At 40.8% G+C, this 12,598-nt stretch overlaps 1 protein-coding gene across 1 annotated transcript in view; it reads right to left on the reverse strand.

Annotated features, from left to right (window-relative positions):
• UNC13C (unc-13 homolog C) overlaps window positions 1-12,598 on the reverse strand; it is an 861,108-nt gene that overhangs the window by 67,578 nt on the left and 780,932 nt on the right. The window lies entirely within an intron of this gene.

Below are 12,598 nucleotides of genomic sequence, written 5' to 3' on the forward strand. Positions count from 1 at the left end.
GCTTTACATTTATATATAATGATGGTAGGGTATGAGATATATTTTTGTCTTTTGTAGGTTTTGCTTCTTTTTGCTAGTGTGAACATGCTCCTATTTCTTGCATGTCTACCATCTTAGACCTCAGTTCACATTGCTTGTTTTTTTGTCTTGTTTGCATTCTGTGCAATTTAAGGGTGTGGCATCCCCTTTGTTGAACTGATTAGTATATATGTAGCTTACCACAGGCCTAGGTGGTCTGGAGTTGGGACCCGGTCCTATTTGTCTACCCTTTTATATGCATTACTTCAACTTTGATATACAGTAAGGTTTTTAATATAGACAGTATAGGTACCGTCCCAATTTAGGGTCACCTTGCCGCTGGTGGGACGGCTTGTATACTTTTTTTGATCAAAAATAGTTCACTAAGTACCCTATATTTATTATGCAACTTTGCTTTACATTTATATATAATGATGGTAGGGTATGAGATATATTTTTGTCTTTTGTAGGTTTTGCTTCTTTTTGCTAGTGTGAACATGCTCCTATTTCTTGCATGTCTACCATCTTAGACCTCAGTTCACATTGCTTGTTTTTTTGTCTTGTTTGCATTCTGTGCAATTTAAGGGTGTGGCATCCCCTTTGTTGAACTGATTAGTATATATGTAGCTTACCACAGGCCTAGGTGGTCTGGAGTTGGGACCCGGTCCTATTTGTCTACCCTTTTATATGCATTACTTCAACTTTGATATACAGTAAGGTTTTTAATATAGACAGTATAGGTACCGTCCCAATTTAGGGTCACCTTGCCGCTGGTGGGACGGCTTGTATACTTTTTTTGATCAAAAATAGTTCACTAAGTACCCTATATTTATTATGCAACTTTGCTTTACATTTATATATAATGATGGTAGGGTATGAGATATATTTTTGTCTTTTGTAGGTTTTGCTTCTTTTTGCTAGTGTGAACATGCTCCTATTTCTTGCATGTCTACCATCTTAGACCTCAGTTCACATTGCTTGTTTTTTTTTAAGTGCCAGAGTTGGCGCATCCTATGGATGCGCCATTTCTGGGGCGGCTGACGGCTGGTGTTTCTAGCCTGGGAGGGGGCCAATATTCATGGCACCCTTCCTGGGCTATTAATATCAGCCCCCAGCTGTCTGCCTAGCCTTTGCTAGCTATTAAATTAGGGGGAACCCCACGTCATTTTTTTGGGGGGGTCCCCCATTTTAATAGCTAGTAAAGGCTAAGTATTCCGCTGGGGGCTGATATTAGCAGCCTGTGAAGCTCCGTGGGTATTACCCCCTTCCCAGGCTTCAAACATCTGCCCCAGCTGTCTGCTTAACCTCCGCTAGAGACTAAAATTAAGGGGAACCCCACGCCAATTTTTTTTAAAATAAATCCTTTATTTTAACACTAAATGACAAGTACAGTAAGCAACACTGTCACTGTACTTCATATATATGTGACTGACATGTTTCTATCTATCTAATATATGTATGATTCTCTATTCCTTCTATTTTAAATTGTCGGGTACAGATGCTGAATTGCCGGCCGGCTTTCTTAAAGAGACGGTGCATTAAAACACTATTATTTTTTTAAATAAATCCTTTACACTAAATGACAAGTACAGTAAGCAACACTGTCACTGTACTTCATATATATGTGACTGACATGTTTCTATCTATCTAATCTATGTGTGAAGCTCTATTCTTTCTGTTATAAATTGTCGGGTACCGCTGCTGAATTGCCGGCCGGCTTTTTTAAAGAGATGGTGCACGAAAACACTAATATTTTTTTTAATAAATCCTTTGCACTAAATGACAAGTACATTAAGCAACACTGTCACTGTACTTCATATATATGTGACTGACATGTTTCTATCTATCTACTCTATGTGTGAAGCTCTATTCTGTCTGTTATAAATTGTCGGGTACCGCTGGTGAATTGCCGGCCGGCTTTTTTAAAGAGACGGTGCATGAAAACACTAATATTTTTTTTAATAAATCCTTTGCACTAAATGACAAGTACATTAAGCAACACTGTCACTGTACTTCATATATATGTGACTGACATGTTTCTATCTATCTAATCTATGTGTGAAGCTCTATTCTTTCTGTTGTAAATTGTCGGGTACCGGTGTATGCGCTGATGAATTGCCGGCTTTTCGCATAATACATTCTACATTATTCTTAGTTGTTTTACTTCATGTAGAATTAACCTACAAGGAAAGAAAGGGTTTATTTTCATTCCGATATTTCTGTCCCATTGACTTGCATTGGTTTCCGGTATCGGAATCGGCGATATCCGATACTTTTTGAGTATCGGTCCGATCCAATCCGATACGATATTTCCTGATATCGGAAGGTATCGCTCAACACTATCCATTACATAATCAGAATTTGATGACATATCAAAGCAGTATTTTAGCACTTCTAATTGTCGCCTGTCCCAGACATTATGATGACCAGTCCACAGATTAAACCATTAATATGAGATCCATGGAAGTCTGACGCCCCGTACCCCCACGATATATGCTTATATCTTCTCTAGCAGCGGCCAGATACAGTATAAGCAATATATGGAGCGGAACAGAAAAGCTCTGTTTGTTAAGTGGCTGCTGACCACTTTATCTCCCATTCTACCTTTAATAAAATCCCTCAGTTTTCTTTTTATATTTTTTACTAGGTAAAATAGAATTGGCTATAAGAAACATCACAATAAAGTTAAGGGGGTTGCCTAGTACTTTATATTGATGATCTATCCTTAGGATAGGTCATTAACACAGACAGCCACTTTATGCCCTCTCCTGATCCCACTTGCTAATACTTTCCCTACTCCTTCTGACTGCTGGCGGTATCTCTCCAAATCCTGTCCCTCCTCAGCACATCCCCACAGTCACTTCCGCCTCCTATCCACGATCTGTCACAAACTCGACACAGTGGACCATTCCCTCTTACTACAAACTCTCTCATCTCTCGGCATCACAGACTTGGCCCTATCCTGCATCTCCTCATACCTAACAGACAGGACATTCAGTGTCTCCCACTGACGCACCACCTCCTCATCTCGCCCCCTATTTGTCGGTGTCCCCCAAGGTTCAGTCCTAGGACCTCTGATCTTCTCCATCTACACCTTAGGCCTGGGGCAGCTCATAGAGTCCCATGGCTTTCATTATCACTTCTATGCTGATGACACACAGATCTACCTCTCAGAACCCGATATCTCCTCCCTACTAACTAAAATCCCACAATGTCTGTCCACCATTTCATCCTTCTTCTCTGATAGATTTCTAAAACTTAACATGGACAAAACAGAATTCATCATCTTTCCGCCATCCCATTCACCCCCCCCAACTGACCTATCTATCAATGTCAATGGCTGTCCACTCTCCCCAGTCCCCCAAGCTCGCTGCCTTGGAGTAACCCTGGACTCTGATCTCTCCTTCAAACCACATATCCAAGCCCTTTCCACTTTCTGCCGACTCCAACTCAAAAATATCTCCCGGATCCGCACATTCCTCGACCATGAATCTTCAAAAACACTAGTGCATGCCCTCATCATCTCCCGCCTCGACTACTGCAACCGCCTGCTCTGTGGCCTCCCTTCTACCACTTTTGCACCCCTCCAATCTATCCTAAACTCTGCTGCCCGACTAATCCACCTGTCCCCCCGCTATTCCCCGGCCTCTCCTCTCTGTCAATCTCTTCACTGGCTCCCTATTGCTCAGAGACTCCAGTTCAAAACCCTAACCATGGCATACAAAGCCATTCACAACCTGTCTCCTCCATATAACTCTGACCTAGTCTCCCGTTACATACCCGCACGCAACCTCCGATCCTCACAAGATCTCCTTCTCTACTCCCCTCTTATCTCCTCCTCCCACAATTGCATACAAGATTTCTCCCGTGCTTCCCCCCTACTCTGGAACTCTCTACCCAAACACATCAGACTCTTGTTGACCGTGGAAACCTTCAAAAGGAGCCTGAAGACCCACCTCTTCCGACAAGCCTACAACCTGCAGTAACCACCGCAGCATGACCAGCTCTACCCTCACCTAATGTATCCTCACCCATCCCTAATAGATTGTGAGCCCTCGCGGGCAGGGTCCTCGCTCCTCCTGTACCAGTCGCTGTCACATTGTGTTCAAGATTATTGTACTTGTTTTTGCTATGTATACCCCTTTTCACATGTAAAGCGCCATGGAATAAATGGCGCTATAACAATAAATAATAATAATAATAAACTCTCACAACCTTTCTAACCTTATACCCATCCGCCCAGCCCCTGCTTACCCAACCCCACTAACAGGAGCTTTATGGAATGCTCGCTCCGTCTGCAACAAACTTTCCTACATTCATGATCTTTCCATCACTAACAAACTTTCCTTCCTTGCATCACCGAAACCTGACTCGCCCCCTCTGACACAGCCTCCCCAGCTGCACTTTCACACGGTGGATTCCATCTTTCTCACATCCCCCGCTCCAATGGCAAGCATGGTGGAGGAGTAGGTTTTCTCCTGTCAGACAACTGCTCCTTCACCCATATCCCATTGCCACCCTCCATTACTCTCCCCTCTTTTGAGGTGCACTGTGTGCGCATTTACTCCCTCTCCAACCTCCAACTGGCCGTCATTTACCGTTCCCCCAGGACCAACCACCACCTTCTTCGACCACTTCACCACCTGGCGGCTTCATTTCCTTTCCGTTGACATCCCCACTATCATCATGGGTGACTTCAACATCCCCATTGACACTTCCCACTCATCTGTCTCTAAGCTTCTATCCCTCACTTCCTCCTTCAGCCTTGCTCAATGGTCTTCTGCCCTCACTCACAAAGATGGCCACACACTGGACCTTATCTTCACCCGCCTCAGTTCCCTACATAACTTCTCTAACTCTCCTCTCCTCTTGTCTGACCACAACCTACCTACATTCTCTTCCCTCTCCTCTCTAGGTGCACAAGCCCCACTCCACAAACTTGCACACCCTCACAGAAATATCAAACACCTTGACCTACACTCACTCTCTAAATCACTTCTCCCTCTCACAGGCATAAGTTCATTACATGCTGCAGATGCTGCTGCCACTTTATATAACACCACAACAGCAGCAGCTCTCAATTCGGTCGCCCACCTCACACATACCACAGCTCGCCCACTTAACAGGCAACCCTGGCACACCAACCTGACTAAAGAACTGCGAAGGGCCTCCAGGGTTGCTGAGCGGAAATGGAAAAGGTTGCACTCCAACGAGCATTTCATTGCATTCAAACAGTTCCTCACCTCTTTCAAGTCCACACTTACTGCTCAAAACAAACCTACTTCTCATCGCTCATATCCTCCCTGTCTCACAACTCTAAACAGCTATTCAACACTTTCAATTCTCTCCTCCACCCCCCAGCACCTCCTCCCTCTCCTCTCATCTCAGCCGAAGACTTTGACTCATTCTTCAAGCAGAAGATTGACCCCATCAAACAAAGCTTTTGCCTAAAGTCCCCACAGCCCCTCCTCATATCTACTCAACCGTCCTCCTCCAAAACCAGCTTCTCCAGCATTATGGATGATCAAGTTTCCTCTTTTTTCTCCAAATCACATCTCACCACCTGCAAACTTGACCCAATCCCATCCCACACCTCACCACAGTCTTCATCCCAACCCTAACCCACCTTTTGAACCTGTCACTAACAACTGGTGTCTTCCCCTCATGCTTCAAATATGCCTCGATCACACTCATCCTCAAAAAGCCATCCCTTGACCCATCCTCTCTGTCTAGCTATCGCCCTATATCACTTCTGCCTTACACCTCAAAACTACTGGAACAACACGTCCATTCTGAACTGTCCTCCCACCTCTCCTCCTGCTTCCTCTTTTACGCTTACAATCTGGCTTCCGACCGCACCACTCCACTGAAACTGCCCTGACTAAAGTCACCAACGACCTACTAACTGCCAAATCCAAGTGACACTACTTTGTCCTCCTCCATCTGCCTTTGACAGAGTGGACCATTCCCTCTTACTACAGACTCTTTCATCTCTTGGCATCAAAGACTTGGCCCTATCTTGGATCTCCTCATATGTAAAAGACATATGGACATTCAGTGTCTCCCACTCACACACAACCTTCTCATCTTGCCCCCTATCTGTCGGTGTCCCCAAAGGTTCAGTTCTAGGACCTCTGCTCTTCTCCATCTACACCTTCGGCCTGGGACAGCTCATAGAGTTCCATGGCTTTCAGCATCACCTCTATGCTGATGACACGCAGATCTACCTCTCTGGACCCGATATCAACTCCTTACTAACCAGAATCCCACAATGTCTGTCTGCTATTTCATCCTTCTTCTCTGATAGATTTCTAAAACTTAACATGGATAAAACTGAATTCATCATCTTTCCACCGTCTCACTCAACCCCCCCATCTAACCTATCCATCATAGCTAATGGCTGCTCACTCTCCCCAGTCCCGCAAGCTCACTGCCTCAGGGTAACCCTGGACTCTAATCTCTCCTTCAAACCACATATCCAAACTCTTTCCACTTCCTGCCGACTCCAACTCAAAAACATCTCCCGGATCCGCACATTCCTCAACTGCGAATCTGCAAAAACACTAGTGCATGCCCTCATCATCTCCTGCCTCGACTACTGCAACCTTCTGCTCTGTGGCCTCCCTTCTAACACTCTCGCACCCCTGCAATCTATCCTAAACTCTGCTGCCCGACTAATCCACCTGTCTCCCCGCTATTCCCCGGCCTCTCGTCTCTGTCAATCCCTTCACTGGCTCCCCATTGCCCAGAGACTCCAGTTCAAAACCCTAACCATGGCATACAAAGCCATCCACAACCTGTTTCCTCTATATATCTGTGACCTAGTCTCCCGATACTTGCCTACACGCAACCTACAATCCTCACAAGATCTCCTTTTCTACTCCCCTCTTATCTCCTCTTCCCACAATCACATACAAGATTTCTCCCGAGCATCCCCCCTACTCTGGAACTCTCTACCCCAACACATCAGATTCTTGACTACCATGGAAACCTTCAAAAGGAAACTGAAGACCCACTTCTTATGACAAGCCTACAACCTGCAGTAACCCTTGCTCCACCATACCGCTGCACGACCAGCTCTACCCTCACCTACTGTATCCTCACCCATCTCTTGTAGACTGTGGCCCTCGCAGGCAGGGTCCTCGCTCCTCCTGTACCAGTCACCGACTTGTAGTGTTCAAAATGTATTGTAATTGTTTGTGCTGTGTATATCCCTTTCACATGTAAAGCGCCATGGAATAAATGGCGCTATAATAATAAATAATAATAATTAATATCAGATCAGTGGGGGTGCAACTCCCGGAACCCCTGCTGATCAGCTGTTCCTGGTTTTGGTGGTGGCCAGATGTGCTCAGTTGCACAAATTTCACAGCTTTGTCAACTGTATAGTGTTGCACCCCCACTAATCTGATATTGATGACCTATCATCAATATAAAGGACTGGACAACCTCTTAAATGTTGCCAGACTTGCGTTTTTCTGAAGGAAAAAAAAGCTTTAGAAAAAAAGATGAGGTCAAAGAGTGTTACTGGACTGTAGAATTGGTGCTCCTTGCTGAATATATGCAGTAACAAACACTAATGATGTACAAATTTAGAATTTCTTAGATAAACGATCAGTGTAATCAAGCATTTGTTTGGCGTGGAGTTCATTCGAGCATAATACAAAGTAAATGGGCAGCAGCACTATGCAACCCGTATAGGTGCACTCCAGTAACGGCACAGTGTGCCAAACATGTCAACGTACAGATTGTAACATCTGCATATTCAAAAATCTATTGCTTTAATCATTGTAGCCGGGATACACTTTACTGTTTAGATTAGTTTCCACAAAAACACAGACTTCACTTTTATTACATGTAGCAAAATCCAGAAATGGTCCCTTAACTAAGAAGCTGTAAAGAATTCCTCTGGAAATGTAGCATTAACACAAGGATTTTCTTGACAGGAGCAGCACTGGGTTAATATAAAAAATATAACAACATTGTACATTATTGTCTAGCAAATCTCCTTTAGAAGTAAAAAAAAATATTTAGACAAGTCCTGGGATTTGATGATAGTGACGCTTATGGAAACATATTGGAAAATTAAAGCTCTTCTTTGGCATTTCAATCCACCAGAGACAAGCTTCCTGTGATAGGAGATTTGTCAAATGAAGATCCTACGTACTATGATTGATTTTATTGTTCCAAAAAATTTCTACTACTCTATATCAAAAATATATTTCAGTGACAGCATCAATAGTGAAACCCCCTCCCACCGAAAGGAAACATACTGTGTATATTTTCTGTCAGTTGCAGAATATATTGAGATCTTTATCTCATGTCTTCCATTCAGAAACAACAAAGGGACATATTCACAGCTGCTTTTTTTCACTTATTGCCTTTAACTCCACTTTATTGGTGACAGTTAGATTAAATATATAACAAATTTCTTCATTATTATATTTGTAATGTAAATATTTTAGCCAAATACACATTCTATTGTAACATACTTTATTCTACTTTTGAAAGTTGTCCTAGACCAAGACAAGAGTCATTATTTTATATGTAGCATTTTAGAAATGTCTTGTTACTACATAAAGGTCATGCTGCTTAATTCACATTGAACACAACAGCAGTAATATATAAACCATATCAAATACATACAAACTCAATGTAAGAAGAAAACACTTCTCGGATAAATAATGGAAGGTAATTAGTTGTGTAAATCAAGAAAGATGCACCTAATAAGGAATTCTAGCCAAAGTCATTTTCTAAAATGTCATATAGACATGTCAGTAAATGGTAATTAGTGCAGGCCCATATGCTCAGACCAGCACTGCTTTTCCAAATGAATGGGTTACTGGTTGATTTTCGTCAGTTCACATTTCTGTCACAATATCCTATTGCAGATTATAATTTAAAGGGCAAAAATGAGAAAACATTTAAAAATGAGTCGAAAGGTATTCATCATTTTTATCCACCTTCTTTCCTTTTTTCATTGCTGCAACCAAATGAATATTATATTTGGAAAGAAGGTAATAAGTATACTTTGCTCCAAGGGTAAACCCAATCCATTATCTCTAAGCTAATTGTAATAAACAGTTTGCTCTTTGGCATCGCTTATTCTATTGTTTGTGGTTTTACACTATGCACTTGTATTATGTATTTTACTTTTGTATTTAGAGCTAACATATGCCACAGTGCTGTATAGCATTTGTCACCACTCACTGTTATTCTTACGGACCACAATCTAAAATTTCATATCAATATGTTTTTGTGTGAAGAAAGAAATACAAACCCAACACTTAAAGAAGCACTCCTCCCATTAAAGTTTTTATCATCTTAATATATTGTGATTGTCATATTATATAGCACTGTGTACTTACAATTGCTCATTTTGCCTTTCTACCCAGTTAATTCTTCTCTTTTCCGTTAGGTCTATGAGATCACGTGATTAAAAACTGACTAGCTGAATCCTTCTAAGCACTATGTAGAAACAGGAAGTTTCTCATCCAACTCTTAAATTTGTGACCCAGCTGCTCCGCTCCTCCCCCCTCCCAGAGACATTGCAGTAATGTAGAATTGTAGTTCTAATGATGACTCATGCAGGAAAAATTAACCACCTGTTATTACATAGAGCTTAGAAGGATTCAGCTAGTCAGTTTTTACTCATGTGATGTCATAGACCTAATGGAGAAGAGAATAATTAACTTGATGAATGTGCAATTGTAAGTACACAGTGCTATCATAATATGTAATAATATAAAATAAGTAATATAATGTATAATATAAGAAATATGATGACTGCAAAAAATTAAAAGGATAAACATTTTGATGGGAGTGCTTCTTTAAGTCAGTTTTGAACCAAGGACTTCAATACTGCTAAGCAAAAGTGCTAACAATGGAGCCACCATGCTACTAACATAGAAAGATACCAATATAAAGAATGCTAGAATCATTATGTGGATATACAAGAAATATGAAGAATATTGAGGTAAGTATGGCCCTTTTCTGTTAAAATTGAGTTTTGCTCAAATGACTACAACCTGAGATATAAGTTGAGTTTATGCGTCGGCTAGGATAGTCTTTTAGAAATGATTTAATGGTTGTCATGCACATTAAAAAAAAGACAGTGAACATGTTCTAACAGTGAAGTACGGCAGTATATGTAGGCAAAAATATAAACTATAGCAACACCAAAACTAAAAGGTTAAAACCAATATAATTTACCATACCAAAACATCTGAATTGTACTCCAGTGTTAACTGTCCTGATATTAAAGGGTTTATTCAGTGACAACCAATGGGATCCTAACCGATCCGCAGAATGGGGAACTTTAATTCCCGTTAGAATAAAGTGGCAGTGTGCATACTCGATAGCTGCTCCATCCATTCTATGTGGGGCTGTTAAGCGCTTTGCTTTTCCGACAGCCCCATTGAGAATGGATGGAGTGGGGGTGAGCGTCTGATCTGCCGCTTCATATTTTAGCTGGGGAAAAAATTGACAATCGGTGTGTACACCACAGGTGGGTCAACCACGGATTAGCAAATTATCACCCTTACTTCGGATAGGTGGTAACTTGTTTTCACTGCACAGCCTCTTTAAAGTCGAAAAAGAAGCTCCTATTGAATAGGTAGCTTGTTAGGAGACATTTCTAATTGCACCATACCCAGATAGTTCTTTCATCATTTCCACCAAAAATGGAGTATATTGTATCTGCTAAATATATTGGGCTTCGTACATTTTTACACTTACCTCCACATTTTTTAAGTGTTTGGAAAATGAAGCGTGACTAAAAAGATTAGCTAAAAGTGCCAAATAACACATATAAACCTTTTTTGCATTAAATATGGTGTAAATTTATGCCATTAATGAAGTGGAAAAAAATGTGTCTAGCAAGAGAAATGTGTCTAATATGAGCAGCAAGTTGCACTAAAATGATCTCACTTAGCTGAAAAATATCTCCGATTATGGATGTGGATTGGATTATAAAGATCAGCAAACATCTCAATTTAAGAAATGTGACCATTTTAGAAAAGATTTCACACTGAGTACAGTCCCAAATCCAAAAAAATTGAGATGCTGTGCAAAATGTATAAAAAACAAGAATGCAATGATTTGGCAATCATATTTTATCCAAAACATTGGAAACATGTCTGGTTTCCAACTTCTGGTCTGTGTTCTATTCTAGTAATTAGTTTAAAAAATGTCTATCATTGCATAGCATCTCCTCTTCTTCTTACCACAGCCTGTAAATGTTTGGGAAGAGAGGATACCAATTGCTTGAGTTTTGGGAGTGGAATTTTGTCACATTATTGTCTGATGTAGAATTCTATCAACTCAACAGTTCTTGGTCTTCTTTGCCAGATTTTTACCTTAGAAATGCTCAAATGTTTTCTACTGATGAAATACCTGGACTGCAGTTGGCCAGTTCATCACCCAAACTCTTCTTCTGAAAAGCCATGCACTTTGATGCAGAGATGCAGCTTTTGAACTGTGAACTGACAACAAGCTAGATGATCCAACTCCTTTCGAGTCCACAGGACACAGCTGCGAATTTAAAATTTTTATTGATCTGACCACAGAACAGTTTTCCATTTTGCATTAGTCTATTTTAAATGAGCTTTGGCCCAGAGAAGATAACAGCGTTTGTCTTGATATATGGCTTCTTTGTTGCATGATAAAGCTTTAACTTGCATTTGTGGATTGCACTGCAAACTGAGTTTACAGATAATGATTTCTGGAACTATTCCTGATCACATGCGGTGATTTGCATGATCATATCATGCAGATTTTTAATGCAGTGTCTCCATATATCACAAGCATCTAATACTGACTGTTAGACTTGTCCCTTGCGCACACGATGACATTATGTACTGTAGATGGTGGAATATTCAAAGTCTGTGCAATTTTATGTTGAGGAACATTTTTTCTGAAATTGTTCCACAATTTTAAGACGCTGTTGATCACAGATTGGTGACCATCTTTGTTTCTGAGAGACTCTGCCTCTCTAACATGCTCTTTTTATACACAGTCATGTGACTTAGTTGAAAATTGACCCTCAGCTGTTTTTCATTAGCACCACTTACTTTTACAGCCTTTTCTTACCCCTGTCCCAATTCTTTTGAGATGTATTGCTGCCATCAATTTTTAAATGAGTTAATTTTTTCAAATGAAATGGCAAAATGTCTAACTTCTGATATGAGTTCCATGTTCTGTTGTGAATAAAATATAGCTACAAGAAATTTCCAAAATATTGCATTCTTGTTTTCTTTAATTTACATGGTGTCCCAACTTTTTTTGGCGGAAATGGGACTGTATATTACGAGTAAGGGTAGCTATGATGGGATTATACCTTTTGCAACAGTTAAGGTATCTTATAAATGTAACAATATTCTTGTCTCATTTCTAGCTGTAACAACTACTTATTTTTTTGGAAATCATTTTTAGGATTCCTAGAGACAAAGACAATAAAATGCGCTCAGCCCATATTTTAGAAAGGAGATGAAAAGAGTTCTGCCCATTCATTGATGACAATATCAATGATTCACTCACTGCGTAATGAAAATAACAAGTTGAGAACAGCTTTAAACCCTAC

The sequence above is a fragment of the Phyllobates terribilis genome, unplaced genomic scaffold (genome assembly GCF_046119375.1).
Source record: "Phyllobates terribilis strain yellow unplaced genomic scaffold, ASM4611937v1 Scaffold_11__3_contigs__length_659146591, whole genome shotgun sequence".
Classification (NCBI taxonomy): Eukaryota; Metazoa; Chordata; class Amphibia; order Anura; family Dendrobatidae; genus Phyllobates; species Phyllobates terribilis.